The following is an 18,212-nucleotide window of genomic DNA, read 5'->3' on the forward strand; positions in this document are numbered from 1 at the left end:
ATTGGGACACAAAACTGTCAAGCAAGTTTATAGAAAAATTCCTTGAAAAGTTCGATGAATCGAAACTGGTATCGACATCATCAATATTCAAAACAAGATGATATCGAGGGATACTCGATCATATTGATGCCTGTTCAATTTTGAAGGCAAGTCTGCTCTAAGGTTTTTTAAATATCAAGGAATCAATCCATGGATCGATGTTATCGGAGTTTGAAATCTGATTACATTGAAGCCTGCTCGATTTCCTCGATCTATTGGCAAAAAGGTTTAAAAGCGTTTGACAAGTTGAGTTTGTGTCATTAAGCGGTCATTCGATGCTATCAAGAGTATATGCTCGATGATATCGAACTCTGTCAAAAATATGAATGTTTTATTTCCATTGGAACTTTTTGCCTATTTAACGAGAGCTTGCCTAAGGTTGTTTGTAAAGAAAATAGATAGAGCTTTTGAGTGTTTAATTCAGATCACCTACCCTAAGCCCTTTTCTCTCATGGGAGTTCATTCCTCAATCCACCCTCATCATTGATACTCAATAGAGTGGATTAGTGAATGAACTTTCGCATTCAAGGATCCTCCAGCTACCACCTTAATGGAAAATCATTGAGCTGGGATACCTTGAATGCGTAAATGCTTGGAATCACTCTGTTTCTATTATAGGAAAACATTTAATAGAGCAGGATTCCAACATAACCTTGACCCAACCTGTCGCCTTACATTTGGAGCATCATAAGTGTTGCGGACCAAGGGAGCTGAAGATTCTTCATTATCAAAGGAGGAGATCTTCGTCAACGTGTTAAATGAGTCTCATCTACTTATCTGTAAGTCATTAGAGTCCAAAGACCCTGCTGATCATTCCTTTGTGTAGGATTGGGTCACAGGTGATTCTCATCCCTTTCAAGTCCTCATACGAAGCCTCCGACGGGAGAATACATGTGGGTGATGTGTGTTGACCCTTACTCATGAGAGCATAAACTTTAGGTTCCATGTGTGGACCCTTGGCCTGTGTGGCATAAAACCTAGGTGCTGTGTGTTGACCTTTGCTCTTGTGCAGGGCATAAACTCTAGGTTCCTTGTGTGGATCCTTGGCCTATGTGGCCTAAAATATGGGTGTTGTGTTTTGACCCTTGATCCTATGTGGGGCATAAACTTGTGTCTTGTGGAGACATGTTAGGTACCTTGTGTAAGTCCTAGAGTCAGCCTTGTGTGGGTTGTATTGGTTTGATGTTAACTTGATTTGAAACCTCCGTCAGTGAGATCCAATACACTCAAGGGTTGAGTGCGTCTGCCAGAAGTGGAGTAGACATGTAGTCGAACCACTATAATAATAATTGTGTTTGGGATTGCTATTTACTTTTACTACTTGTGTGATTTCTCTGAATGTTTTCATAATGTATGTTTATATGCACTAATTAGAATCACATCTCACACACAGTCACATCCATCATGGACTATGTTTTACACCTTGTTTATGTTTTGAATAGTCTTATGATTGGATCCTCTATTTAGCTTGGAAGCCATTAGAGTTACATTGAAGAAATTCTGATATTGCATATTAGTTCAAAATAGGGTTGATAGGTTTTAAATCACCGTAAAATTTTTAAAAGTCCTATTCACCCCCCTCTAGGACATATTGGCATATTCCCACTTCTACTAAAGAGGTCATTATGGCAATTTCATGACCTGTATGACTATAATCAGTGGAAACATCAACGTTGGGAAGATGAACCAGCAATACATCATAGTGATAATTCTCTTGGGTCCTCTACCTTTGAAACCCAATCAGAAACGATCCAAGATGAATCACTTCAGGGTTACACAGATAATTTTGCTGGCATCAGAAGAACGATAGAAGTGCTTGAATCGCGCCTCGATTAGCTAATGGAGGCTAGTTCACCCCAGCCTCAACCAATCCAATTCTTTATTCCCAACTTCCTACTTATGATCAGTGGAAACATCAAAATTGGGAAGTTGAATCAACATTGCACCATAGTGATAATTCTCCTGGGATCCAACAAGAAACAATCCAAGAGAATTCACTTCAAAATTCCATATAAACTCTAGAGCTCAGCCAGCAAAATACACTCCAAAGACTTCAAGAACTTATAAAAGATATACAATAGTGAAGTTCATGTGATGCGATTATGGAGAATACTGAAATTGAGAATGAAGAGTTGGATTGTGTTAATGAGCATACAGTTCAATTTCCCAAAGAGTCTATCTCGATGATAGTCCAAAGGAAAGATCAAGAGACAGTATTTCAAATATAATGATAATGACACATTTCATTCACATGACATACTTAGTTTCAATGATGAGGGAGAGGTTAGTTTATTCGAACCTCAAACCAATTTAGGAGTAGAATGTGAGGAAAGCGATCCCATCCCAAGTGTGTATTGCATTGAATTGGAAAATGATGAGTATTGGGATGACGATCATGAATGTGCAGCCCAAATTTCTATGGAATCAATCTCAAGTTTGGTCCAGGTCAGTGATCAAGAAGTACATGATGTGATCAGTCATAAAGATCTACTCCACTCATCTGACATGTCTGATTTAAATTTGGAGGATGAGCTCCTTTCAACCGACCCTTCTAACTCTTGTGACACATGTTTAGACCACTCCCATGAATTGAATGATGATATGATTCGGGAGATGGACGAGTTGCTTGATATGACTCTGAAATTTGAAACCATCCAGTTAAAGCCACCATCTGAGTTGTTAACCCTTGATAATACAATACCTTTATCGAGTAGTACCAATGAACAAAGTCTTTACATCAATTCTTCACCTATTGATTTTCAATCTAATTGTGCAAGGCAAGAGCAAGAGAGCATGCGTTCATCCACTTCCAGAGATGATGGAATCCTTGGGCAAATTATCACAAACTTCAATGTGAAAAATGAGTCACCCTCAGCTAAATTTCTCAACTCTTTAGATGATTGCTTGGCACACTATGCAGATTCAAATGATCTGATAATAAAAGAAATAGTGGATGACTCGCAAGACAATACCTCGGTAGTTGTCAATGACCGAGAGAACCCTTATTCTGAAGCCCCTCCTTCCCCAGATCCTAAATAATTAGCATTAAAGGAGGATGAGCTGGAAATTGAACCGGAGTCTGAAACTTCGAAATGTGTCAAGACTACATCACTTTCTGAGAATTTTTCTGAATTTCATCTATGTGTAGTCTCTAATTCACCATGTTATATTGAAACTTTTTCTATCACAGGTGAGTCGTATATACTTTGGACACCTCAGGAGATTAAAAGGATATTTCATGCTGAGGTCTATAAATTTCTCTGGACATTCATGCTCTGGGGCATCCAAGCCTATTGCAAAATTAGCTTTTGGATGATCTTGTTGCGAAACCTACTGAGAAATTTATCAAGATATTGGCCGGAGGAGGAGCCATGTGGCATGATTGAGTAGCTTTTCCCTTTCTTTCCTAGTTTATGATTAGTTTATTACTTTCATGGAATTTAAGATAGTTTGCTTTCAGCTGCTTTAGGATAGTTTACTTATCATCAATTTGAGTCTTTTGTGCTAACACATTTTTCGCACTGAGATCATTGGAAACACCCCAAAATTCTATCTTCAGGTAATACCTTTCCATCATTTCTCCTCTACTTTTGTTGTCTCATGTGCATTGCATGCTTATATCTTTTACATTAAGAAAATTGTAGATTTTAGGTTGGGGGTGTGGATTAGGCAAGCTAATCAGTGTTTTCTTAGTCTTTGAGCAAAAATTGTGAAAATGTTTTTGAAAATTTTGTAAATTCGAGTGATTTTGAAGTCCATCCATGATTTAGAAGTATAAGATACTTAATGTTGGTAATTTATGACTCGTGGATTCAATTACTTGTTAGATTTCATAGTTACATTTGAATTATTAATCCATGATTAAAAGTTTTAAACATTGATTGAGTCATGATGTCACATGTCACATCTAGCTTTCACATTAAAGCTTTGGTCAACATTGAATTGTTAACTTGGTGATTATTAAGCATGGAAGGAACCAACCTGAGGAATTTGTTCATCATGTTCAATAAGAAGAATTGAAAAGAAAGAAAAATGAAGAAATACCCAGCTAAAAAAATAGTTGTCGTAAAAAATGGCTACCTATTGAAGATCTTTAAAAAGGTTGACGTAGTGTGAAAACCATCGATGGAAAAATAAAAAGCTGGAAGAATGAAAAGATGAACTGTAAGGCAAGTTTTGGTTTTGGTTTTAGTTGTCCTGAATGCTCTTTTGCTTATTAATGATATCATGAAAATTAAGAATTGAACCTTTGATTGTGATAAGTCTAGATTTCACTATGAACTCAATGTTTAGAATTGCTATAATTTGTGGATTAATACTCTAAACTAGATTGTGAAATTTACTAAGTGTTAGAGCTGAGGAGAAGTTGATGCTCAACATTGATGTATCTTAGAATTCTATTATTTGGATTGTTTTCTAAAAACCACTTGAGCTTATAGAAATTGTCATGTGGTTCTCGAAATATTTCTCTCATACTTTGCTCGAGACTAACAAAATGCTGGTTGACGATTGTGTTGAGGGTCAAATATTGCATATTAGACCCCATTTATTACTTGGTTTTATGAACATGATAATGTTTAATGTCCTATTTTACTCATGTTTGTGTTGCAAGGTGAATTTAAGAGCTTGTATTGAAAAGAATGCTAAAAGCATGGATTTAACGGTCAAGAATCACCAAGCCAAAGATTGGATCTTAGAAAACTAAGAGTAAAGAATTCACATGTCAAAGATCCAAGAAAACCAAGTAAAAAACAAAGAGAATCGAAGTTTTGAAGTGAATTTGTGTAATCCTTAACTAGTCCTGGCCCTGCTCAACCAGTCGAGGATTCCTCGACTCGAACTCCAGCGGTAAAATCATCTAAAATCAGGTCATCCTCGACCCATCGAAGGAAACCCTTAACCAATCAAAGGTGATCCTCGACCAGTCGAGGGGTGTCCTCGACTAGTCCCGGGTTACGCAGACAACACACAAATTTGTGAAATTTAAAGTGGTTTTCGAAATTTTCCAACTCGGTGCGAAAGTTTGAGTTGCAAAACTATAAATAAGGGTCCCTAGGATGTTCTTAGGCATCTTCTAAGGTTTCAGGAGTGGAGCAAAAGGGTGGAGCCGCTGTCCGGATCTTTCTGTTTTGTTTAAGAGTTCTTAGTTCAATCATGTCTATGGTTGGCAAAACATCTTAGCTAGGGCTAAGAGGTAAAGCTTGTAGTGTGATTGGGATGTTTTCTATGCTTTAATTCATGTTTTGTTGAACTCTCTTGGATTCTAGTTTGATTATGAAGGAATATTTTTAGTTTTTAATGGTTTGTTGTGACAAATTACAATAGATCTGCGATAGCTTGAGATATCTTCTTTTCCTAAATTAAGATTGTGAAATTAGTAAGTCCCATTGTTCACCATCATCCCTTGGGCATGGTAGGGTGACAGAATCCTTCCTAACTTTCACAATTCTCTTGTGCTTGGTTGTGGGATTAGTAAATCCTGTTGTTTGCCTTGTCTCCTGGGCATGGTTAGGTGAAGGAATCACTTCCAAATCTTTACCACTCTCATCCATTGATGATTAGATCCATGAGAAGTTCAGAGATTCGACAAATCTCTTCTTACTAACTGGATAAGATAGGACTCTGATTCCAGTTGTGTCCTTGAATCATGCAAGGTAGCTTCCCAATTGCTACGAGTGGATCCTTGGAAACCCTAGTTGCCACATTTGAATTTGTTAGTTTTTAATCACTTTAATCACAATTACTCTTTCAATTATTCATATTTAGTTATAGTTCTTCATCTAGTTCTAGTTCTAGTTACTTTCAGAAGACACATGTTCAGTCCCTGTGGATTCGGTCTCGGTCTCACTGAGATTATTACTACATCGCGACCCTACACTTGGGGTGGTGAACACCTTCCATTCAACGCCTTGAAAGGAGCCATGCCAATAGGCACCTGGTAGCTGTTGTTATATGCAAACTCAGCCAAACGCAGGTGCTCATCCCAGCTACCTGAGAAATCGATCACGTAAGCTCGAAGCATATCCTCGACGATCTGGTTGACCCTCTTGGTCTGCCCATCGGTCTATGGATGATACGTGGAGTTGAACTGCAAGTAGACCCTATCACCTTCTGAAAGCTCCTCCAAAACTGAGACATGAACCTTAGATCTCGGTCAGAAATGATTGAAACTGGAACACCGTGCAGTCTCACAATCTATCAATGAATAACCTAGTAAGACTAACCAAAAGACCAAGTCGCATGAATCGCAAGAAAGTACACCGACTTTGTTAGATGATTAATGACAACCCAGATGGCGTCATGACCACACTGAGTCCTCAGTAAAACCATGATAAAATCTATGGATATGTGCTCCCACTTCCACAATGGGATGTTCAATGGCTGCAAGGGACCTGGGGGTCTCTGATGATCAGCCTTGACACGCTGGCACGTGTCACACTCGGCCACAAAATTAGCAATCTGGCGCTTCATCCCCACCTAAAAATATTGACTCCTCATGTCGTGATACATCTTTGTGGAGCTGGGATGAATAGTAAACCTCAATTGATATGCCTCAGTCATCAAATCTCTACGCAACTCTGGAACGTCCGGGACACACAATTGGCCTCTGAAACGAACTCCACCATTAGACCTAACCTGCTAATCCAACTGCTCCTCAGATGCGGCCTTTGCTAGGCAATCCTATAACAACTGATCTGTCTACTGAGTCTCGATTACCCTTGAGACAAGAGAGGGTTAAATCGACAAGCTCGATAACTAAACGATGACAGACTGCAAACCAAACTTGAATTCATACTCAGCTACATCCTCGAGCATCCTCCACTCTTGGACCATCTATGTGCCATCAGGCCCTGTGACTAATGTCTAGGGGCATCCACCACCACGTTCGCCTTGCTAGGGTGGTACTAAAGATCGAAATTGTAGTCCTTTAGGAGCTCCATCCAGCGTCTCTACCTCATGTTCAACTCTAACTGCAAGAAGAGATACTTCAAGCTCTTATGGTCAGAGAAGAGCTCGAACCTAACCCCATGAAGATAATGCCTCCACACCTTCAGTGCAAAGACAGCTGCAGCTAACTCTAGATCATGTATGGGGTAGTTTTTCTCATGGATCTTGAGCTAGCGAGACGTGAAGGCCATAGGCTTCTCTTGCTACATCAGGACAACACCCAAGCTAATATGCGAAGCATCGGTGAAAACTACAAATCCTTCACTCCTAGAGGGAAGAGTGAGGACTGGTGCGGACGTAAGACGGTCCTTCATCTCTGTGAATGCTCACTCACATGCATCACTCTAAATGAACTCAGCGCCCTTTCGGGTCAACCTGGTCAATGGGGCTGCAATACGGGAGAATCCCTCATTGAAACATCGATAGTGGCCCGCTAAACCAAGGAAACTACGTATCTCGGACGTGTTCGTGGGCTGGCCCCACTGACACACGACATCAATCTTCGAAGGGTCCACTGCAATGCCCTACCTCGTCACCATGTGACCGAGGAACTTCACCTCCTCCTGTCAGAACTCGCACTTCTCCAACTTCGCATAAAGCTAATGTGCATGGAGGGTTTGCAAGGTAATCTTCAAATGCTGCTCATGCTTCTCATGGGTCCTCGAATATATCAGGATGTCGTCAATGAATACCACAAAAAACTGATCAAGATACAGATGGAAGACCTCGCTCATCAACTACATAAACACTGTGGGCGCATTGGTTAGTCCAAAAGACATGATTTGAAACTCAAAATGACCATAGCGCGTCCTAAATGCTATCTTCGGGATATCCTCCTCTCAGACACGAACCTGATGATAACTGAACCGCAGGTCTATCTTCAAAAAGAACTCCAACTCCTGTAGCTGATCGAATAAATTATCAATCCTCAGAAGCGGGTACTTGTTCTTAATCGTGACCTTATTGAGATCGCGGCAATCACGCAAAGCCTCAACGAGCCATCCTTCTTCTTCACGAAGAGTACCAATGCTCCCCACGGTGAACTACTTGGACGGATAAAGCCCAACTCGCGTAACTCATCCAATTGCTTCTACATTTCCCATAACTCCAACGATGCCAAACGATACGAGGCCTTTGAAATAAGTGCGGTACCGGGCACGAGATCGATCTAAAACTTGGTGTGCCGGTGAGGTGGTAACCTAAGAATCTCATGAAACACATCGGGAAAACCACAGATGACCAACAACTGGTCGATACATAGGGTAACTGGCTCCTTTACGTCACAAGACATGAGGCAAGAAAGCTACTCTCCTAAGGGCTCAACTAAGAACTGGAACTGCGGCATGCCGGGTATACAAAACGTGACTGTCCTCACGGAGTAGTCCAATATGACTTGATACTCGATGAGCTAATCCATGCCCAGGATGATATCAAGCTCGGACATCGGTAGAACAAACAGATCGATAGGCAAAAAGGCTTCCCCTACTAGAACGGGGCAAGACGAACATAATCGGACCGTAGGTCTATCTTCAAAAAGAACTGCGCCTCCTGTAACTGATCGAACAAATCATCAATCCTCAGAAGCGAGTACTTGTTCTTAATCATGACCTTGTTGAGCTCGCGGTAATCACGTAAAGCCTCAACGAGCCATCCTTCTTCTTCAAGACGAGTACTGGCGCTCCCCACTGTGAACTGCTTCGACGGATAAAGCCCAACTCACGCAACTCGTCCAACTGCTCCTGCAGTTCCTGCAACTCCAACAATGTCATACAATATGAGGCCTTTAAAATAGGCACGGTACCGGGCACGAGATTGATCTAAAACTTAGTGTGCTAGCGAGGTGGTAACCCTAGAATCTCCTGAAACACATTAGGAAAACCACAGACAACCGGTAGCTGGTCATACACAAGGCGACTTGCTCCTCTACGTTATAAGACATGAGGTAAGAAAGTTGCTCTCCTCTAGGCTCAGCTATGAATTGGAACTGTGGCAAGCCGGGTATATAAAACGTGACTGTCCTCGCAGAGCAGTCCAATATGGCGTGATACTTAGCGAGCCAATCCATGCCCAGGATGATATCAAACTCGGACATCAGCAGAACAAATAGATCGACAGGCAAAAAGGCCTCCCCTACTAAAACGAGGCAAGACGAGTAAAACTAGCCTAACACTATGGTCTTCCCCAAGGGCATCAATATTGACAAACCCTCAAAGTAAACTCTAATGGCAAACTGGTCAATCGACAGAAATCCTCAGCCACAAAGGAATGCGATGCACCAAAATCCAATAATACATGAGCAAGGTATGACGAAATGAGGAGTGTACCCTCAATGACCCCTCCCGATGACTGAAGGTCCTGTTGAGCTGCGTAAAATCTGCCCTGAGCCTGCTGAGGAGGTTCATGTCCCCTCTGCGGTTGTCGCTGCTACTACTGTTGCTCTGGTGGCCTAAACTGCTGCCTCTGCTACTGCGGGGGAGGTCTCGCTAACAGCAGCCACTGCTGGGGCCTTGACCGCAGGTGCTGCTATCGCTGCTACTGCAGATGGGGACACTCGTGCCTACGACGTCCTGTCACACCACATCCAAAGCAAGAACCTAGGAACTATCCCTGTGGTGGTGCTGGAGGTGCTACTAGTGCTCGAAAAGTTGGGCGGGTTACGCACCTCTGCTGAGGTCGATGCTGCCATTGCTAGGAGCTACTGGAGGGGGATTTCCTCTTTCGGTCTCCTCTCTGCTCATGGACCTCTGCGAATCAACCTAATCCACCTCATATATATGGGCATGCTACACGACTTACTCAAATGTCAGGAGCATGTGTCCAATGACACAGCCTCGGAGGCTAAAACGCAAGCCATTCTCAAAACGGCAAGCCTTCTGCCCCTCATCATCAATAAGATAAGTCACAAATCTCGATAGTTCGATGAAACGGGCCTCATACTATGACACCGACATGTCCCCCTTCACAAGAGTCTCGAACTCAAGCGAGCGCTGCTAATAGACATGGTTAGGGAAGAACTTTCGGTCAAACCGGTCAAAAAAATCCTCCCAAGCCCACTCGAACTCGGCACCTGCCACTTGGGAGATCGATGCCCACTAGTGCTTTCCCTCACCCTGAAGAAGAAACACAGCCAATGGAACCCGCTGTTGGGTCAAGCACCTCATAGTAACGAAGATTGTCTCGACCTCCGATCTCCATCGCTCCACTGCCATTGGGTCAGGCACTCCTTGAAAATGAGGGGGATCGAGTAGCGAAGAAGGGAACTCACACGCTCTTGCTCAGTCTGGGGTGGTGTAGCAGTGGGACACCTACCCTGCCTCCGAAGAATAGCAGTCATCGCCTGTAGAATCTGCAAAAGCTGATTCGTGCTTACAGATATAGTCAGGGCCGCACTCATCTCAGACGTGGGAGCCCCTCTGGTCGCTCTCTTAGGTGCCATGTCCTAAAGAAAGGAACAAGGGACCTATTAACCTTGAGTACTCTCAAAGGCACATACGTTAGGGAGCTATAACAGAGAGTTACCAAGTTATTCAAACTTGGGGACCTAATCATTCTAAGTTCATAACAAATATATGATGTTATTGTCAGGTATTCCCAAGTTATGCTCTGATACCAACTTCTATCACGCCCCAAACTTAAAAATCGGGCTCACAGAATTTTTGATCGCCGAATTCGGCGCCTACAGCCTCCGTAATACCCCTTCTCAGTTCCCAGCGTCCACATGCCAAATTCTGATCCTGGGATCCTACAAGGAGGATTTTCAATATGATATTTTTTTGTAAAGGAGCATAACCACAAGCATAACCAAGTCACAAAACAACTTCACCACATATCCACTATAATAAACCATTTAAGTACAGTGCGAAAAGAGAATATACAGGTATAATGAAACTCCAGAAAGATTGCCACACACTCTCACCTCAGCACTACTGCGTTCTAGCGTCACCTACACGCAACGGTCGTGTATAAGCTTACAACGAATCTCAGAGGGTGTGCGCATGTGTGCATAATGCATGTACCAAGCATGTGATATCAGAGTAAGCAGAAATACTGGCAAGAATGTTATCAACCATACCAAGGCTATGTGATGCAAGGCCTATGTAACCCAATGTCATATGCAAGATGTAACGCAAGCATGCCAGTCCTCATCGAGTCTACATGCCAATACAGTTCATCTCTAGAACATCACCAGGGTCTAGTACACTCTACACAAGCTGCCGCCTCCCTAGCCACACAACTAGTGAGTGGAAAATCCCTCACTACCCGCCTGGCCAGTAGTCTGCCAATACCTACCCGGCTCATCAATAGTGGACCCATTTATGAGCTAGTCAGACTTAGCCTAACTTACATCCCCCTCACTTGGGTGGATAAGGCCACACCCCCTTCATAGCCGACCACGACATAGTGGGAGACGTGGCCTACTGGTATTCAGCACTCGTGCAATCATGTATCTACTCGGTCTAGATGTTGGACCATCTCCTAGTACCAAAAGGGTTCTGGGACTTTCACGCAAGGACATCCTAAGCGCCCATAGTGCTAGAACCAAATATTTTCAGTATCCAATCTGACCATCCACGATATGCCTGTGGAGGCCACAACCTTGATATCGCTAGGGCACCATGTGATCATGTCACACAAAATGCGAGATGCGTGAGTCATACCACCTAGTCATGCATCAAACTTGCGTGTACCGCACGATCATGTGGGACAACTCCGTCTCACATGGAGTCCCCTAAATAACTTAACCAACAGCAAATGCTATGATCAATCATTCCTTACAACAGTTATACAAATGATGCGTATAGGTATGTATCATAATATAATACTAAGCATGTTCTTAATGTGTCCTACTAGACTAAGTACACTAGCATGATTATTAGATATAAACAATAATCAGCCTAAATACATGGCGGGATCCACAGAGGCTCAGCGAATCTAGCCCAAACATCCAGATAGGCTCTAAACAGTAGATATACCAAACTTGATACTGCATATTCTTCCATTTACGGCAAGGAGTGATGATGTACTCTCCTATAGACAATAAATGGCCTAGGCGTCATATTTACATCAAGAATGGGCCCCATGGGTGAGTCTAATAGCTATACAACAAGGTGAGTTGAGAGGGTAAAACTATGCACAACAAGTGGGCTTCCTCGTCCTCTCTTATCATGCAATAAACTGGGCCTTCCTAGGGGGCCCGATCTGTACACATGGTGGTCTCTAAGGTTTAGATAATTCCTTCATAGTATGGTGAAAAGCACCATCATCAATGGGGGCCCAACAGTTTGGGTTAACCCAATAAGGGGAGATGGAAGGTGCACTTAACAATTGAGGTTTACAACGGTGGACATTTAACCACCATTGCCTCCTAGGGTGGGTCTCTTAGAATAAGAATCTGAATCACGATGGGGCCCTCAGCCCTCCAAATATCTAGAAAATGGATGAACAGCGTGCGCACATCACTCACACATGGTGGGCCTCACAAGGCAGCCCATGGTTGGGCATATAACCCAAAAACGGGGTGGGCCTCTCAAGGCAATGGGGCCTCTCAATCGAAGGTGGGCCGATTACTAGACGTCCAGCCCACCAGCCTGGGGGCCTGCTAGACATCCAACGAATGGATGGCCTGAATAAATACATACACCTCATGGTGGGCCTACACATTACAGATGGGCCCCACCAGATGAACATCATGTGTATATAACACATGTATCACGATAGCTAGCTGCTGGACGGTCAATCTAACAGCATCCTAGCCCAGCTAAACATCTAACCAGTGGACAGCCTAGACTGAAATACATACATGGTGGGTCCCACTAGATGTGGGCCATCCAGGAGGTGGGTCGTCTGCTGGCCTCCCACAAACATCATAGTGGGCCTATGGAGGTTCCAATGGTAACGTTAGCCCCACTGATTTCCTACAGCGTGGTCTGTTGGGCATTGGATCTGATCATTCTCAGGCCTATGGCTTGGAATGATATGAAAATTTTGGATGGATGGCGTGGATAGAATACACATCACGGTGGGGTCCATGCAGGGGGGGCATCCTGCTAAAGATTGGACTGATATTTGTGCTTTCCTTTCATCCAGACAGTCTTGCATGACCGACCGGTCATGCAGGTCCATCCCTAGCTAATCAGGGCAGTCCACTTGCTGGACAGCAGGGATGAAATACATACATCATGGAAAGGTCCACGAATGGGTGGGCCACCCAACCCTAAATCAAGCTAATATTTGTGTTTTTCCTTCAACCAGGATTGTATGGCTTGACAGGCCATGCAGGCCCGATCTAGGGAGCAAGATGGGCCCTGCTTGGTAGACGGTTGGATGTCCCCCTGGACAGATAGCGTAAATAAAATACATACATCATCAAGGTGGGCATTCAACAAGGGCGAGAGAGAGAGAGATACGTGTGGTGGGGGAGCTCCGCCACTATGAGCTCCCCTAGAGGTGTAAATACAATACATACAACATGTTGGGTCCCATTTCATGTGGGCCCTCAATAAAAAAAATCAGGGTGGGAATCCCATTCCCACCACGAAATCATGGTCTAAATGACCATTAACAAGTTGGATATCAAATAAACATCATGGTGGGGTCCATGGAGAATGGCCCCATCATGGATTACACATATGCATCATGGTGGGCCATTGGCCACACCTTAGGTCCCAAATTGGATCCATACCATTAATCGATAGGCCTCACTTGGCCTATAATTAAAAACTACAATCTAATCCTATAAACACCCACCTATAGCTCTTCTTCTTGGCTCGTTGGAATCCTTAGCTCCTAAACTCTCTTTTCAATGGTGGATGATGAAGTTTGGATGGTTTGATGGTGAGATTTGGGGTAGGAAAATGGGTCTAGCACTTGGCTTCTTTTTCTCTCCTTAGGATTTTTCTTCTCTTGGTTGCTAGGGAAATGGAGGGAGAATAGATGGAATGAGTGAAAAATGGGAGATGTAAGGAGGGAGGGACGGGTGTGTAAGAAGGGATGGAATCGAAGGTATGATTGATGTTGACTTTTGGAAAGATGGGAGATGTAAGGAGAGAGGGATGGGTGTGTAAAAAGGGATGGGATGGAAGGTATGATTGTGTTAACTTTTGGAAAGATGGGAGATGTAATGAGAGAGGGATGGGTGTGTAAGAAGGGATGGGATGGAAGGTATGACTGTTGTTGACTTTTGGATGAGAGAGGTATGGGTAGAGATTCCTCTCTCCCAACTTGGAATCTTCCGGAATACATTGTGCGCGATGTTTACTTGAATTATTCATGGGCCCATAACTCCTAGCCTAGGTATCGCATTGGTGTGCGAGACGAGGCATTGGAACTGCGATAATGGTGTCGTCGTAGGGGTATGACTTTTGGGTTGAGTTGACTCAGGTCTTCAAGGTGCGTCTTAAGATCGCGCGCATTTGCTATCTACAGGTCATAGGTCGCCGGAACTAGATGGAGAGGTTCGCCGGAGTCAGTAGAAGGGTACAGTACAAGGATACAGGTCTTATAGATGAGCTGATCAATTCTAGGGAGAGGAAAACTATCTTTAAGGCAGGCTTTGTTTAGGTCGGTGTAATCAACACAAACCCACCACTTCCCATTGGACTTTTTAACCAAAACTACGTTGGCTATCCAGTCCGGATAGTAGATATCTGAAAAGGCTGAGCTAAGAGTCCCAGGGGGGGTGAATAGGACTATGCTAAATTAAAAAATTAAATGCGGAATAATAAGAAAATCAACGATGATAGCACTTATCAATTCAAATAGCAGAAATGAATAGCAACCTCAAATGTATAAGTGTTGAGAGGTTGATACAGATGTTGTTCTAAGGACAACCTTACACCGAAAACCAATGGCTTATGGTAGGACAACCTGACTCCTAGAACGGTCTGTGTATCAAAATCTCAAACCATTAAAGAGGAATAAAAAATAAAATAGAAATAAAATTCTACTGTTATTACAACATTCACCACATGTACTGAAAGTAAATTACAATCATTCACCACAAATGCTTGAAAAAATAAATTACAACATTCACACACTTAGCCACATTTAACCATTCACAACTCCAGCAATTATAGTGGTTCGCTTGTGTGTACACCAACTGTTAAAAAAACAGCCACACAACTACTCCACTCCCAATATCCTCACACAGTGGATATTGGCTTTCACTATAAAATAGGTTTTTCAAGGTTCACCTAAAACCTTCACAATTGTGTCTTTCAAGTGGGCTTACACAATTCAAAAACCTCACACTCTAAGATTTTCTGAATTACCTCAGACAAACCAAAAAGGAAAGAGAGATTTTTCTGGCACAACCTCAAAAACTAAAAAGAGATATACAAAAATGTAAATATACTTATCTGGATATTCTCCTTTGATGAAGCCTGGTAGAACCAATTCAGTGTAGATGTTCAATGTAGATGTTCAATGTCCACACTCACTTATGAAAGCGTTCTAAGTTCTAAATGATTTTTTAGATTAAATCACCACGAGCTAGCTTGATTTGATTTTGATCTCAAGAAAGGGGAAAGCTGAAATCCCTTCTTTAAATAAGATTGGAATGGAGAATTCAAAATCAAATACAAAAAAGCTAATAAAGGAATCTTAAATACTAACCAATTAGCTTCTCAAATGTAAGGACAAGTTATCTCAGAGTTGTGACTTGAATATCTTGGAATAGAATGAAAAACTCTGAAAATCGTCCTCAATTTATAGGCAAAATTATTGTTCACTCGACTGGCCCAGTGGTCGGTTCGACTGGTCGAAGGACCAACAAGAATTCAAAATTTTGAGCGTGATAAGATAAGACCGTTCCATGACTAGTCGAGTGGCTTGCACAACTGGTTGAGCCCTGCACTCGACTGGTCGAGTGGGACCAAAAATGGTTGCTGGACTTTGAGTCGAGCCTGCTCGACTAGTCAAGCACTGTTCACTTGACTGGTCGAGCAGTCTCCAGGACTGGTTGAGGGTCCAACAAAAAATCCTAAAAATTAATAACAAACCTTAGACTGGTCAAGGAAATTCTTGGACTGGTCATGCTAGTACTAAGACTAGTCAAACATAGGCTAGGACTACTCGAACATAGGCTAAGACTAGTGAGAAAAAGCCTATAAAATTATATAATGACCCAAATTAAGTATGCAATCAATATGACCTAACCTATGGTCAATCTAGGGTCATTCATACATTATAGGTGAAATTTGAACATTGAAACATCGTTCGCTTCGGTTGATAGCTGATCTTGAAGTACATGAAGCTTGACATCTTGAAGTACTTTGAAGCTTGAACTTGAAGTACTTGTGACTTGTGTTTCAACTTGAGTATATGAGCTTAAGCTTGAGAAGATTACTTGAGCTTGAATTCTTAAGTAATGCACACTGTCTTGACATAGTTAAAGCTTGAAAACTTGATCTAGTACTTGAACTTGTACAAGAATCTCTTGTTCTTATACTTGAGGTGCTTGAACTTGAATTGGAACATCTTAAACTTGTACTTGAATTGCTTGATCTTGAATATGAAGATGAGCTACACAAGATACAAGTTCCAAGAGGTTTTGGCACTACAAAATTTGACAATCCTAGGAGCTAGATAAGATAGCATTTACAATCTCCCCCTTTGTCAAATTCGTGACAAAACAAAATAAATAAAAATATCATGCATCATACATGCACAATAAAGAATCATGCACCAGTTAGATCAATAAAGAATCATGCACCAGTGAAAGACTGCAAATCAATACTCCCCCTTAATACCTTACTTCATAGAATCCAAGAGGAGAATTGAAGAAAAAATTGCTACCTATCACCTAACCACATTCTCCACATTTATCATAATGAAATAAGCATGTCAAAACAAATTCTTCCCCTTTTTGTCACAATATGACAAAGGAAAGAACCTATAAATGATGATGGAAACACAAGAGCAGTAAGAAATGATAGAAAGAGGTAAGTTTAAGATAACACAGTGATAAGATAACCATTAAAAACATGTCCAAGCACAAAAAGAAATTCAAGTATTAAAAGTTATTACATATCAGATATTTAAAAATAATTTGAACCAAAAGAAGGAGCAGGTATGGAAGGATCAATTTGATGAAGTCCCTTGTTAATGCCCCTAAAATATTTATGCATATATTTAAATTGCATTTCTTGGGACACATGTATACCTTCAACCTTCTCCTTAAGTGAGCACAAATGAGCATAAAAAATAGAAGGCTGATAATCAGGATCAGCAGTAGGGGCGGATTCAATTTCATCAAAGAGGTCATCCATATTGACATCATCTGGAGGCAAAGTACCCTCCTCTTCATTTACTTCGGCAGCTCCACTAGCACCCTCATCAACTTGGCCTGGGGCCAACTTCAAATTCATCTTGTTAATGTTAGAGTTGTTGAAGGGTAGATGGTAAATGGGAGATTCTCCAACAGGCTTAACCACTAGACTATGGGTAGATAATACAGTCATAGGACAAGCAAAAGGTATATCACTGTGACCTAGGTGGAGACAACTGAATCATGATATAACAAATAAGAGAAGGAAGACATACAGGGACTCCAGAAATGATAGAATGAAGAATATGAACCATGAATGTAGTAAGCTCGGTTTTGTTATCAAATCTCGGGTAGACATTTGAAATGAAAATCCTATGAAAAACCCTGTATCTGGTAACAAAAACTTGGAAGCGAGCGCATTCCCAATACTCCATTCCACATCCATATTATATAAATCTCTAGTGAGCATCCGCTTCTCAAATTCAGATGGTTTTGTAACAAGTGTATTAATGGGAATACTGTCATCATTGATTGGAAGATCCATTAATCCAGAAATGAGGTGACGATCCATATCAATTGGATCTTCTCTAGTAGAAATTATAAATGTAAGATTTTCAGTAGAGAAGTCAGTAATACAAGCATACATGGCTTGCGTAATAAAGAAGAATGCAGGACCAGCCCAATGTAAAATGTTATCCCATCCTACAGATTGAAGAAGAGGAAAGATACCAAAAGGTGCTAAATGATCAATGTTAACAGTCTATTCTATTATCATATTACATAAACGAATATCCCGTACATACTCGGGATCTTCCTCGGGTGATCAAAGATGGCGCACTATGATAGGAGCCGAATAAGAAGAAGAGAGACCACGAGATCCTTTCTTCTTGCTTCTACTCTCCATTGCAATAAAGAAATCAAGGAATACAAAGATTGCAAAAGAGACAAGAAGGATTCT

Source organism: Magnolia sinica, chromosome 16 (genome assembly GCF_029962835.1).
Source record: "Magnolia sinica isolate HGM2019 chromosome 16, MsV1, whole genome shotgun sequence".
Classification (NCBI taxonomy): domain Eukaryota; kingdom Viridiplantae; phylum Streptophyta; class Magnoliopsida; order Magnoliales; family Magnoliaceae; genus Magnolia; species Magnolia sinica.